We start from the raw sequence: 14,934 nt of genomic DNA, 5'->3' as shown, positions 1-14,934 counted from the left end.
TTGAAATGTATAATTATATATACCCTCGCTCCGAAGGAGAGGGGGGGTATACTGTTTTATCCTTTTGTGTCTAGCTGTGTGTGTGTCTGTCTGTCTGTCCATAACAAATTTTAGGTCACATTTTTCTCAGCAACTACTCATTGCAGATGCTTGAAATTTTAGCACACTCTTTGTTTAGGCTTGCCATATGGTGGGATTCATTTTTATACAAATCTGATGTCAACTTCCTGTTTATCCATGTGTCTCTCCGTACCAGACATAACAAATTTTCGTCTCAGTTTTCTCAGCAACTACTTATTGCTTGAAATTTTAGCACACTCTTTGCTGAGGCATGCCATATGGTGCGATTCATTTTTGTGTGAATTTGATGCCAATTAACTTCCTCTTTATCTGTGCGTCTGTCTGTATCATACATAACAAATTTTCATTGCAGTTTTTTCAGTAGTTACATATAGGCATAGCAGATGCTTGAAATTTTAGCACATTCTTTGTTTTGGCATGCCATATTTTGAGATTCATTTTTGTACAAGTCTGATGTCAACTTCCTATTTATCTGTGTGTCTGTCTATACCATACATAACAAATTTTTGTTGCAGTTTTCTCATCAACTACTTATTGCAGATGCATGAAAGTTTACACACTTTTTGTTTAGGCATGCCATATGATGGGATTCATTTCTGAATTTGATGTCAACTTCCTGTTTATCTGTGCATCTGTCTGTATAATATGGAACAAATTTTTGTCAAAGTTTTCTAAGCAACAACTCATTGCAGATGCTTGAAATTTTAGCACACTCTTGTTGAGGCATGCCATATGGTGGGATTTATTTTTGTATGAATCTGATGTCAACTTCCTGTTTATCCGTGCGTCTGTCCTTAGCTGAACTTGTGTATATTCACATGATAATGTATATTCACATCACGGTGGGGGGATTACCAATGAGCATTGGCTCACAGAACTTGTTTTATACGTGTTACTGGTATAGCTCATCATGTGAGTTAATGTTGTTATTTGTAATGTATATATCAGTAGTGTAGTGACTCGACATGTGTGTAAGTAGTGTAGTGACTCGACATGTGTGTAAGTAGTGTAGTGACTCGACATGTGTGTTAGTATTGTTAAGCTTATGATGTGTGATAATTTTGTTATTTGTTATGTGTGTTGTACATGTAGTATTGTGAATCATTATGTGTTGGGAATATGTAATTTTATGTGTGTTATTGGTAAAGCTCCTCATGTGTTTTTATATTGTTATTTGTAATATACAGTGAAACTTGTCTTATCCGGATGTTGTGTACTCCAAAATCTTGACTAGTACAGTGTTAACTTTAAGTCACCTGCAGTAGCTTCAATTGTATTAAATGTTGTCTAATCCAGAATGTGGTCTAATCCAGCCAATTTCTTTGGAACCAGTGGTGTTCGGATTAGAAAAGGTTTTACTGTATACATTAGTAGTGTAGAAACTCTACATGTGTGTTAGTAGTGTATTGACTCACTTTGTGTGTTAGTAGTGTAGTGACTCGACATGTGTGTTAGTAGTGTAGTGACTCGACATGTGTGTAGCTTATGATGTGTGGTAATTTTGTTATTTGTTATGTGTGTTGCACATATACATGTAGATAATATGGTGACTCATGTGTCAGGAATGTATAATTTTAAGTGTGTTACTTTTATAAATCATCGTGTGATTTAAAATTGTTATTTGTAATGTATATATCACTAGTGTAGTGACTTGACGTGTGTTAGTAGTGTAGTGACTCGACATGTGTGTTAGAAGTGTAGTGACTTAACATGTGTGTTAGTACTGTAGCTTATGATGTGTGGTAATTTTGTTATTTGTTATGTGTGTTGTACATATGGTATGGTGACTCATGTGTCGGGAATGTATAATTTTAAGTGTGTTACTTTTATAACTCATCGTGTGATTTAAAATTGTTATTTGTAATGTATATATCAGTAGTGTAGTGACTCGACATGTGTGTTCGTAGTGTAGTGACTCGACATGTGTGTTAGTAGTGTAGTTACTTGACATGTGTGTTAGAAGTGTAGTGACTTGACATGTGTGTTAGTAGTGTAGTGACTTAACATGTGTGTTAGTAGTGTAGCTTATTATGTGTGGTAATTTTGTTGTTTGTTTTGTGTGTTGTACATATATTATGGTGACTCATGTGTCAGGAACGTATAATTTTAAGTGTGTTACTGGTATAGCTCATTGTGTGTTTAAATATTATTTGTTATATGTAATACATATATTTGTATTGTTATTTTGGTATGTGTGTTGTACATGTAGCATGGGACTCATTTTGTGTTGGGAATGTAGAATTTTACCTGCGGTAGTGTAGCTCATTTTTGTGTACTAATGTTATTTTTTATGTGTAATAGTCATGTAGTGACTCAATATGTGTGTAAGTAGTGTAGCTCATTATGTGTTTTCATGTTGAGTAAGTTTAATTTAAAAGAGTGTTGACTTATTGTGTAAGTTAGAGTAGCCTCTTGCTATACGTAAGCATAATATAAAAAGACACTTTTTTTATGATGTGTATATAATTATTAAAACAATGCTAAATATAATATTATATCAACCTCCATTGATAAACTTATGTTTGAATTTCTAATGTAATGTAAGCTGCATGAATAGATCATATTTTGACTGAATTTTGAATGAGCATAATTTGTGATTTTAATTTTTGAAATAAACAGAAATTTAATTTTCCTTGTATATGTTTATTTTTTCATTAGATTGCAGAATAAAACTAACTTTTGCAGTATTAAATATCTAGAAATGATTTTATGACCAGAATGGTGGATACTTATTTTACAGTTAAAGTATATCATTGAGGGAGTTAGCAAGATTCCAGTTGTTTTTGTTTTGAACATTTTTTATTGACAATATGTCAAAGGGATTGGACACAAGTTCCAAAAACTTAGATAGTCCTCTCCCATACATAAAATCTGAATAGCCATACAACATTTACAAAGTTTTACAATAATATATATATGTACATAGAAGAACAAAAACAATTGTTTTGTGAATAATGAAATAATATCAATTAATAGTCCTGGTCGAGAGGAACTAAAATCTTGCTAACTCCCGCAATGATATACTTTTAACTGTTTTATTATACTGATACAAACGTAAAATTTAGAGGATTCAGGTAGTATGATTTTATAGCAGGGATTAGCTCACTTACTTGCTAACACATGGGGATTAGTCCATTCACATATCATACCAAAGTAAAAGTAAAATCTAGAGGATTACAGATAACCGGGAATTAGCTTTTGATGCAGGGATTAGCTCACTTGACTAACGCACGGGGATTAGTCCATTCATAAAGATTTCTAGGGAATTAGTCACGTCTAACGATCTAATGTTATATAGAGAAAAAATCAGTAGAGGTATGATAAAAGTATATAACGTGTAATCCTGCTTGGGAGAAGGGGTTCTGGGAAGATCAAATTGGTTAAGAATTATAGACCAATGCAAACTGATGTACAGTGTATATAAAAGCAGATAAATGTTTGTCGGTCGCATGCTGTAAATTTTAAATGATAAATGCTTGACTTCAACTGTAGGAAATTCTCGAATGGAACGTTAAACAACATACAATCAATCAATCAACTGTAGGAAATATCCCTACTAAAATATCATGGTATAGTTAGATCAAAATAACGATGGCGGTTTTATAATGCACATTATTGTGAAATTATCTAAAAGACCTCTTAAAAGAAACGGGGCGTACAAGGCGGGGACAATCCCCCGCTCTGAGATAATATTTTTCTCAATCTTTAAAGTTCACGGAAAAGATTTGATACATTTATTTTATTAAATGGTACTGGTTGATGATTTGTTTGTAAAGTTGTCAGTAAAGCATATTTAGTGGGAAATTGGTTTTTTGGAGCCACACAAAATGATTTTTGAATATGAATGGGACAAGTTTCCTTTCTACATTAACTTTTACGTTCTAGCCTTGATATTAAACCGGGAAATACTATGATCTTGAGCATACAGTATCGAAGGGGTACAGGGATGCCCCCTAGTGTTTTTTTATTCTCCCGAGAAAATAACTGTTGTTAATGTACATAGGAAATTTTAATATAAGGCCTGTTGTTATTTTTTCTTCCTTTTTGCTGGTTAAAAATCGATTTTTTACGGGGGTGGGGCGCTTCAAAACAGTTTGACAAACAAGAAAAAAAACCTTAACCTATTGACTAAACTAGAAAATCTTATTTGGGTTGTTAGGTGGTTGGGCCTTTTCCCTAATTTCTGGTACATTTTGCTGAAATTTGCGTTCTACATTCGGGCCACAAAAAAGAGGGAGAAACCCCAACCATTTGAACATGCGTAGGAAAACGAGATTATATATATATATATATATATATATTCCTTTTTGTCCTTTGTCTTCTTGTTGGATATCACTCATCTTTCAGTGAAGCGGTGTTCAACGTTTTCGCATATTGATAATATCTTTCGGCAAAAAAAATAAGTTACAATTTCTCGAATATTTTTTTATTACGATTCCGCATAATAAGGGGGAAAATGTATTACGATTCCGCAAATATGTTATCTGGATCACTGGTACATAGATAAAATAAAAATTACACAATTAAGCAGATTAAGATACAAACAGGAGTAGCTGAATAGATTGCTCCCATGCATGTAGCTGCTTTTTCCTTAAATTTCATTAGAACGCCCTTCTTGTCTCTCTGAGTTGAGTCGTGTTTTCTACCAATTGGTCGAACTGGATTTTAAAAAAAATCACGGAAATAAGTTTACGGAGGGCTTCGGAAATAATACACATCGATCGATGCCTTAACTACATGTAGCACATGTATAATTCTTGTATGACTTTTTAAATAACTTTAAATAACTTAATACGTCATACCAGATTATGTTCAGTTTGCGCCTAAATGAAAGATTGTTACAATTTTCTTAATTCAAATGTAATGCATGTTTCTAACACCGACTATACTACTACGTATAGAACCATGTAAAAATAAAGTGGGTCAATTCTCTTCACTTTGTTTGACTTTCATTTACATGTACATGTAATTATAAATATATTTCGTGGGGGACGAAAAGGTGGGATAAGGGTGAGGTTAAACACTTTTATCAACATGCAGTTTTCCTTCACATGCATATATATATATATATATATATAACGTCCCTGCTTACAAGGGGTCGTGTTTCCTGAAATGGGGTGTGTATCGAAATTCATAATTTTGTTTCTTTATTAACTCTGAATATGACGGAAGGCTCCAAAGACCCCTTACCGTCCTGCAAGTTCCGATATTGAGAAAATAAAAAGCTATATAAAACGAGCATTAAAGTGTAAAGAATAAAACAGGAGATTACAATTAAATTTGTCCACGGCTCTCCGAAAGGTTCCGGATTTTTTTTTTCTATTCGCTAATGTATTTGGTTTTGATTGTTGAACTTACACTGAATGCAAAAAATCCCTGTCTTAATGGATTTCAAAATGCGCACAGAATCTCTGACGTAACTAAAAACTGACGTTATTTTCTAATGTCTTTAGTATTACTATTAACTTAAAGATCTGGGGGTCGTAACATAAAGCTTGCTAAGGCCAAACAAAAAAAAAATATGTGTGGTTCCGGTTACACTTCCAAAAAAATTAAGGTAGGTAGGTAGGGATTATTATTTTTTTTTTTTTTTTTACAAAATGATTTTCTTGATTTTTTCTAAATAATACCTATCACTGCTTTGCAAATGGCATTTAGATGTGGTGTGATAATATACTAGTCAATATTGGTAGGGGACACCTACATGCTAGCTTGCTTTGGATTTAACACTATTAAACACTTGCACTATGTTTTGCAAGGAGGCCGTCATTGCTGAAACTAAAACTTAAACTGGAGCCATTGATGGAAATTCCGGAAAAAATATGAAAATTGCTTAAAAAAAGTTTAGGGTCGGGGGTATAAAATAGGGAAGGTCGGGTAACCGGAACCACACATATTTTTTTTATTTGGCCTAAGTTTTTGACTTAAGTAGGGTCATAAGTATGTGTTTTAGGCGCAATCTTAAGACCTGCCTAAGTACTACTAAAATTTGTCTTAAACCGTAACATAATTTAATGAACTTAGCTAGGTCTTAGCTAAGTCAAACTTATGTTCAAAATATTTTATGAATCATCCTAATTTTCATATTTATTTATATATAACATGTATTTCAAAAAAAAATGATTTAGTTGCGTTTTTAATTACAAATATATTAAAGTTGACGTCCTTACCTATCAGTTTTAGCAAGGTTAGATTAGATTTCGTATTAAAAATATTCTGTTTAAATTAGTCTGAATATTTGAAAACAAATATTGCACGGACACAAAATAGTGGTTCACTGTAAATGCATGAATATTATTTATCACTCGAGACTGCAATGTTTTCAGTTTACCGTTTGTCGTTATTCTTTTGTTTTGACAAATGTTCACTTGGTTTCAAATTGTCATTCTCGCAGACATTGCACGATAACCGAACGTCTATGTACTTGAAATTGAAACTCTTAATAAAACAAGATGTGTTTGTGAAACACTGATGCCCCCGTATGGCAGCTTATGGCACAGGTTAAAGTTTCTCAAATGCAAGTCAAAATCTAGGTCAAGAAATCAAAAATGTTGGTACCCAAAGAAGGTCTTGTCTCGAGAAATATACCTGTGAAATATGAAAGCCCTAGTACAAACCGTTGAAAAGTTATGGCAAAGGTTAAAGTTTTTTCAAAGTAAGTAAAAAAGCAAGGTCAAGGTCAAATGGAGCCCAAGGGAAGGTCTTGTCACAAGTGATTCACATGATCGGACAAGTGAAAGCCCTAGAACCAAACGTTCAAATGTTATGGCCAAGGTTTAAATTTTTTAAAAGTAGGTCAAACTCCAGGTCAAAGTCAATGCCAAACTTGTTGGTATCCAAAGGAAGGTCTTGTCACAAAGAATATACATGTGAAGTATGAAAGCCCTAACACCAACTGTTCAAAAGTTATGACCAAGGTTAAAGTTTTTCAAAAGTAGGTCAAACTCCAAGGTCAAGGTCAAATGGTCAAAGTTGTTGGTACCTAAGAGGAAGTTCTTGTGACAAGAAATGCATATGTGAAGTATGAAAACCCTAGCACTAACTGTTCAAAAGTTATTGCCAAGGTTAAAATTTCTCAAAATTGAAGTAGGTCAAACTCCAAGGTCAAGGTCAAGAGGTCAAAGCTGTTGGTATCCAAAGAAGATTGTCACAAGGAGTACACATATGAAGTATGAAAAACCTAGCTCAAACTGTTCAAAAGTGGTCAAGGTTAAAGTTTTTTCAACAGTAGGTCAAACTCCAAGGTCAAGGTCAAAGAGTAAAAGATGTTGGTACCCAAAGGAAGGTCTCGTCACAAGAAATACACATGTGAAGTTTGAAAGCCTAAGCTCCAACTGTTCAAAAGTTATGGCCAAGGTTAAAGTCTCATAAAATTTTGCAAAAGTGGGTCAAACTCCAAGGTCAAAAGGTCAAATATGATGGTACCTAAAGAAAGGTCTTGTCGCAAGGAATACACATGTGAAATATGAAAGCCATAGCTCCAACCAATCAAAAGTTATGGACAAGGTGAAAGTTTTTGCGGACAAACAGACAGCTAGACAGATAGACAGACAAACAGACGGACGAACAGGGCAAAAACTATATGCCCCCGAATCTTCGATTACGGGGGCATAACAATAGGGACATATTAAATTCTTTTTACTCCGATGTATCAGCCCATATCAGTAGGCAAAGACGGCAGACGTTTTATGATATACTTATTTACAATTCTAATCAAGGATCGAAAAGAAGATAATTTTTCGTATACCTCCAACATCTCTCTCTCTCTCTCTCTCTCTCTCTCATATTAGTGAACTCTGTCTGAATCCACGCTTGTTGCATTCTACGTTTAATCTAATTTACAGACACTATTAGTTTTCTAATAATCATTCAACGACAATTTTTCTGTTTTTTTTTTTTAATCTGTATCATTTTTTCACAGTGAACAAACAAATCCATGATTACTGTGTACAATTTACTTATAATAGTGTTTATAACCTAGGTCCCACTAACATTCAATCGTATCCCAAAAATAAAATTTTGCATTTACATGAATGTCATTTGGAGAGTGAAATTGGAATAAGTGATCAATATCACCCCCTCCCCCTTCCCCCGACGAAAAAATAAAATTCTTATACCAGTATTAAATAGAGAAAATTATTTTCTTTAATGCATACATGAATAGAGGAATGTTTTGACGTCGAAAGCCAACCTTTAAATAGTTCTAAATATGTGTTCAAAGAAGTTAAAACATACTTAAGTCACCTCTACCGACCGCCTAAGTTTTGCTTAGAATGTCAAATCTTAGCACGCTCTAGTTATGGTCTTAAGTTTAAGACTGTACTGAAGTCCTACTTAAGCATGGTCTTAGACTTAACTACCTTTATGTTACGACCCCCTGAACCGTAATCATGCTCAAAAGTTCATTTAATGAAAACAGATTATGGGCAGAGCAAACATAGACCTCTGTAAACAGATCAGGTGCCATGGAGGAGTAAGCAACCTCTACCGATTGACCGATGTTGCATATTATTAGTTCCGCCTCGTTTAAAGATCCGGGGGCGCTAATACGATAACTTTTTTAAGAAAAGGTCCAACCCGTATAAGAAAAGGTCTGCTTACGTTTAAAGGTCCACTTGGTGCAAAATGCTACCCGTATAAACCTTGATAATCGCATATTTTTTTAGAGAATGAGTTTATATCATTTGAAAAAAGAATTATTTACCCTTGTCGTTCAATATGATCTCTAAAGCAGGACTTGCTATTCCCTGTTCGCCTGCTTTGAGTTGTGCTGTTTATGCCCCAAAAATAAATGTAAAAAGTGTCACATATATGGTGCTATTATTTTTTTTTATCAGCGTTTGCTTTGTGTAAATTGGGACGATTAAAGGTGTTAAATCTGTCTGTGTGTTTAGGTAATAAAACAAGGGGGGAGTGAAGTAATCATACCTGTACCTGCAGGTAGGTAGCAATGGCAATGTAATGGCCATGTATTTGCCTTATATCAATTGCTCTGAATTCTTTATTTTAATAAGTTATGCCAAGTAACAAATTACACATGTAGTACTATTATGATATCCATACTTTAAAATTGTATATTATATTATTATAGTCTACTTTTTAGGAGAATATTTTAAGATATTTCTTATTCCAAGTGTAGATTTCAATACGAAAACCGATTTAAAAAATATACGAATTATTATTCTTCAATTTCGTTTTAACAATCGCCTTTTGTTTTCAGTTTATAATTACATTTTAATTATTTACTTATGGATAGGGTAAAATAAGCATTTGCCTAATGATGTATTCGATGTATATCTACTACTGAAATAAAATACATTTAATGCTCAAGCTTAAAACAGGTAAGTCAATGTTGAAAACATACATCAGAATTAAAGTATGGTTGAATAGATTTAATTCTTTGAAGCATGGGGAAGGAGGGAAGGGGCTATTAGTTTGCGAATATATACTCAAGAATAGAAAATAAAGCATATTTACAGTTGAGCCGATCGATAATAAGATCAGTTGATCCTTTTTTTTTTTGGCGTATCGAGGACTTTCTTATATGTGCAACACCCCCCCCCCCCCCTTTAACTGAAAATTAGTTCAATGTGTGAGCCTGTATCTGTACCTGTAGGTTTTCTGAACATTATCATTGAGCTACAGACATCAGCAGGATACGATTCGGGTTATCTGGATTAACCGGGTGCAACATGCTCCATACACCCCGGGTACAACATTGACTTTTCGTCAATATCTTTAAATACGAACTGTTTTATAAACAGACAATTTATACATACATTTATATAGATAACGTGTATTTAACAGTAATATGAAAGTGATGATTAAGCGAAGCTTTGTTCTGATATGTAGTAGTTACCTCATATAGTATTGTTGGTTATGTACAGATATAACCTACACTTTTAACAAAAGAAAAAAAAACCCAGCTAACTATGGTACAGTTGATCATAAACACAATGTAGCGTCAATCTTGCTCTGATCCTCGGAATTGTGTTGAGGTGTTTGATAAAACTAGAAAGTATACAGTGGATTCATAGGTATCCATATACTTCTTACATAATGCTTTCTTCCGTAGGCATATGCTTTCCGGCGAAATATATCTATAAATTGAAATATTGACTGTACAAAAAGCATACATTGACCCCCTTTTTATCGCTTCGAAAACATATACCCCGTGCACAACATAGCATACACCCCGTATGTTGGGATAAACACGGTGTAAAAGGTCGGCCCTCTGTATTTCAGATACAGTGTATCTTTCTGTTAAAATGTGAAAATTATGGACAGAGTTTATTCGATAGCGTAAAAACTAAAGGTTTACGTCAAAACGTGGCCAACGCACATTATTTTTCAATACTTCCCTCGAAATCGGCCGTTTCAACAATTAAGGAGAAGGATCTGATATTCTTTATGAGGTCAAGAACAACATGTTGGCTTTCTGATTTTACCAGATGTGAGAACATAGCAATCGTGTTGATTTTTTTTTTTTTTTTTTTTTTTGGTATACCGTATTTAAGGAAGGGTGGTTAAGTCCTGTGCATTATTTTCAAGCACCTGTTCGACTTCGGTGACAATAAACTCGCTTGCCTATCTGGATGTTTTTGTTTTTTGTTTTTTGTATGCTTAGAAAGCATTGTCTTATAAAGTCTGAAAAGAAATTTCTCGAGGAGTTTGTTTTAGACGAGTTATGTCTTCTATACTTTTCGTAATTTTGGTAATAATTAATATATAATTATTGAAATTTGATACTGGTGTGCAACCTAGAGAAAGCCTCAGGACGGACTTAAAAACTCAGTTAGATATAAAAGATATCCCCTCTGTATTCTCAGGTATGCTTCAGTCAGAAACTTAATTAACATACATGCTATGATTTATGAATATCGCTCATTTCTGATATTTAAATAATATCAATTCATACGTAAACCTGTATGGCATGGCCATACAGAATATGTTGTGGTCGTCTTTAAAAAAATGTTTGTTTGTCCTCTCCCGACCGACTGCTTCAAAATGGCCGGACTCAAACCTTTTTTTAACCTCCAGGAAATGATAATTTTCCCCCTTTTATTCCCAGATTTTCTCATAATGTCAATATGAACAACCATTCAATTTTTTTCCAGACCATTGGAGAGCTAAAGATCTGCAGCTAGATATGACTAAAAATTTTCGATAATACATATATAATATTTTGCATTTTATAAAACATTTATACCTCGTTCACTACTCTAAACAGTTATTTATGATGTCCAGGTAATGAAATATGACCGGTGTTATATACATGTAGTAGCCTTTATCCCAACCCCCCCCCCCTCCCCCCCGACTTTGCCATTACAATCATATCGGAGGCGGGGGGTATCATTTGGTGAGCTCAGTGCTCACAGTACCTCTAAGTTTGTTATGTGAGTTGTACATGTAGTATGTTGAGTGAACTCATGTGTTGGTAATGTATAATTTTATATGTGTTACTGGTATAACTCATTGTGTGTGATTTAATATTGTTAGTTGTAATATAAATTAGTAGTGTAGTGACTCGACATGCGTGTTAGTACTGTAGTGACTCGACGTGTGTTAGTAGTGTAGTGACTCGACATGTGTGTTAGTAGTGTAGTGACTCGACGTGTGTTATTATGTGTGGTAATTTTGTTATTTGTTATGTGAGTTGTACATGTAATATGGTGACTCATGTGTTGGGAATGTATAATTTTATACGTGTTACTGGTATAGCTCATCGTGTGATTTAAAATTGTTATTTGTAATGTATATATCAGTAGTGTAGTGACTCGACATGTGTGTTAGTAGTGTAGTGACTCGACATGTGTGTTAGTAGTGTTGCTTATTATGTGTGGTAATTTTGTTATTTGTTATGCGTGTTGTACATGTAGTATGGTGACGCTTGTGTTGGGAATGTATAATTTTATGTATGTTACTGGTATAACTCATCATGTGATTTAATGTTGTTATTTGTAATGTATATATTAGAAGTGTAGTGACTCGACATGTGTGTAAGTAGTGTAGTGACTCGACATGAGTAATGCACCGCACACTATAGAATTCCAATTCCACGGCCCATCACATGAGTCACCATACTACGTTAATCCCTTGCCCCCCCCCACCCCCCAGTAAAACTCTACCCCTCAGGGTTGGTTATTTTGGACCCCCCCCCTTTTTTATAGGTACATTACATTACAGGGAGAACGTACGATATAGTAGATTTTCCCCTTCTTTGCATTTCGATTACGTTTCTGACAGAACATTCCTTGCAGTATTTAAAACATTTAAGAAGGTATTGATGAATTTTTGGAAAAAAAATGTATTTAATTTAGACTGAATCGAGGTAACACAGGTAAACGCTATACCTGTGTCCCTTAGAGGGTCTCTTAATTGAGTGTGATAATTATATTGTTAAATTAGCGAGTAGACGTTCGGGGAATAAACCGGATTTACTTTATAATGAAAAGAATACGAGGGTTGTCCGGTAAAATCGTGGACAAGTTGTCTAGATTGAAAAAATAATCATCACTGCGTTCTAAAACTTTCACTACTTTTTAGTACATTTTTCATCAATATACATAGCAAATTTCAAATAGATATCTGCTCAAATAAACAAAATATGAGACTTTATGTTATGTGTGGTATTGCCTTACGGCGCACGGATGATAACGTCAAAGTGTCTAAAGCAGCGTCACGTTTCCTCTTTTCTAAATAAAAGTTGGATAAGCCCCACTTAAATTCGGGGATTTCATTGATGCACATACTTAATTTTCCCTTTTTTCCTCCATTAACAGTCGAGGAACCAATCTCGCACACACATGGGGCCTTCTGAAGATTTATTAGTAAGTTATGGACAGTACTCTCACTATCATTCAACTATAAATAGACTATCTTATATCGACGGTCTACAGTGACAGCGTCTTTTGCTATTGCCAGTAGCTGTTTGTCCGTATGTTTTGTTCTACCCGGGGACCCGATCAAAAAGCTTCCCCTTAGAAAACTTCCATTTCACTTGTATACTAAAGATCTAGTGATATTTTTATATATTTTTTTTCTTCTGTAGTCATTTAAAGGTTCTTAGGGTGTCATTACTACATCTAAATCAAACTGAACTGCTCTCCTGTGCGCCGTAACGTCACCGAACGTCGCCATTTTTCGTGTGTTGCGTTTACTACTTTCCCATTTCAAATGCTTGGGAAACTGCCAAAAATTAAGCAGATGCCTTGATATTTTATAAAAGACGAAATAATAGATAGTGGATTAAAAATAGGATAATTTTTACCCCAACCTTATCTATTTAATACTTTTATTTCGAAATAATACTCCTGTATTCGCTAATGAAACCCTGGTTTTTTGATCGTGCGCCGTAGGACCGTACCCTGTGCACATTCAAGCATTATAAAATCTTTATTTTTGTCTATATTTTATCAAAAAAATTAAGATGCACTTAAATATGATAAATAAACATTTGCTGAAAATTTCAGCTTAGTACGCCCATTATTTTTCGAGAAAAACGCTTTGTCCACGATTTTACCGGACAACCCTCGTATATATACCAGCCCTTCCAGGTTTCGAACCCATTCTCAGGTAAAAGAATATGCGTATAGAGTCCACCCGCTTTACCACTAGACCAGTTCCGACGCTAAATTTATTTTTGCTATTTTATGTACACATTTTGTATTTCGCATTGATAATGATTTTTATTCGATTTTTGTAATTTTCAGAAATATGCCTCTTTTAAACAAAAATCGGAAATGGTAGTTTTGAAGAAAATTCTTGTCTCTTTATGCGTATATCAAATATATTCTGTTTCAAGCAGGCAATTTTTCAGAACAAAGGGAATTCCCTATTTGAAAAACAGAAAAGGAGACCTATTTAGCTATGTGACTAATGAGATTTAATGGCAAACTGGAAGTCGATATGCAGTTTTCAAATATTGCTCTACTTTGTGTTGTATAGTATATACCGTTGTATCTGAAACAAATTAACTTCGTTTTCTGTTACTAATTTTTTTTTCTTTTAAACTGCTACAACTTTAGGGAAAATAACAAAAGAACTGCAACACCCTCAAATTTATTTTACATATATATATATATATATATATATATATATATATATATATATATATATATATATATATATATATATATATATAAGTGGGTCAACGTACCAAATTTCTGCAAGTGTAAAAATGGCTTGGCTTATCCCCTAGTTTCTTAAACACGAAATAGTGAAGTCATCTTAAATTACTTGAAATATATTATTAAATCAATCATTGCTCTCATATGAATTGAAGTGCCCATCAATTATTGCTCTCATCAATTGAATTAATGCGAATTATTGATGCTGGCAAACATTAGAAAAATGAAGGCGTGCATCATTTGAATTGATGAGATCAGTAATTGATTTGATGTTAGCAGCAATTAAATTCATTCATTCTTCTCATCAGTGGAATTTAACTCGAGCCCCAACAATGTGATGGCATTATTAATATTGCTGAAATATTTAAAATTTCTAACCAGTTATCACATGTTTTTTTTTATCATTTCAATTTACATGCTTTATTGGAATATATCTTTAACACAAGTAACATAAAAAGTATGTTAATTTGGCTGGTATGGCAGAGCTTCCATATTTCCTTATATGCTCAAGCATGCACATCGTTTAGTCTCCCCCAAAATAAATTGATTAAAAAAAATAATACTCCTTCAGGGCATTGGATACTCAAAATCAAAGGTTGTACATATTTTATCATTGACAAAATTATAATTATCACGAAGTTTGCATAGAAAGCCATCTTCGTATATGAATTTTTCTCTTAATTTTTACTTTCATATTTATACTGAAATTCATTGTAGAAACATG

The 14,934-nt window shown here is 33.7% G+C and overlaps 1 long non-coding RNA gene across 1 annotated transcript in view; it reads left to right on the top strand.

The window, feature by feature from the left end:
- The window catches only part of LOC133175898 (uncharacterized), a 36,914-nt gene that overhangs the window by 17,505 nt on the left and 4,475 nt on the right, over positions 1–14,934 (top strand). The window lies entirely within an intron of this gene.

This window comes from Saccostrea echinata, unplaced genomic scaffold (genome assembly GCF_033153115.1).
Source record: "Saccostrea echinata isolate AGI-Se365-2 ecotype Australia unplaced genomic scaffold, CSIRO_AGI_Sech_v1 ptg000064l, whole genome shotgun sequence".
Classification (NCBI taxonomy): Eukaryota; Metazoa; Mollusca; class Bivalvia; order Ostreida; family Ostreidae; genus Saccostrea; species Saccostrea echinata.
This window is presented reverse-complemented; position numbering and strand designations above follow the sequence as displayed.